The sequence below is a fragment of the Propithecus coquereli genome, unplaced genomic scaffold (genome assembly GCF_000956105.1).
Source record: "Propithecus coquereli isolate 6110/MARCELLA unplaced genomic scaffold, Pcoq_1.0 Scaffold633, whole genome shotgun sequence".
NCBI lineage: Eukaryota > Metazoa > Chordata > Mammalia > Primates > Indriidae > Propithecus > Propithecus coquereli.
In genome coordinates, this window is record NW_012152319.1 from 809,989 (window position 1) to 810,596 (window position 608).

Genomic DNA, 608 nt, shown 5'->3' on the forward strand with positions numbered 1-608 from the left:
AGTTTGAGGTTGCTGTGAGCTAGGATGACGCCACGGCACTCTAGCCCGGGCAACACAGTGAGACTCTGTCTCAAAAAACAAAACAAAACAAAACAAAAAAACAAAAGACAGTCCTGTCACTCAGGAAATGTCAATGGTTTTAGGAGCTCTGTGCCAGGAACTGGGACAAAGACCAAATACATTTCCTATCACACCACCAGGGGTGTATGTGACATGGGGCCCAAGAGAGGAGAGGGTGACTCCAGGAACGACGGATGGTCGGCCGTCTGGGAGAAGGGAGCGCTGGGCAGGGGTGCTGAGCCCAGCCTGGGCCGCATTGAGTGGAGGTGCCCGGGGGCATCCCAGGAGGTGTGCGTGGTGGGGGTGGGGGACAGCTGGGCCCCAGGTCAGGGCCTGTCGGTGCCTGGCACATGTCTCCCTAGTGTACTGTGCAGCCTCTGTGCCGACAGGCGAGTGGCCGGATGGGGCCACCCACTTTGCAGGTAGGAGAGCAACAGTCTGCGGTGCTGCGCTGGGGGGTAAGAAAATGTTTTTGGGAACAGGAAAACCACCCTCCAAAAGCCTTTTTGGGCCTGAACTTGTAACAACACCAGGATGGACATCAAGGG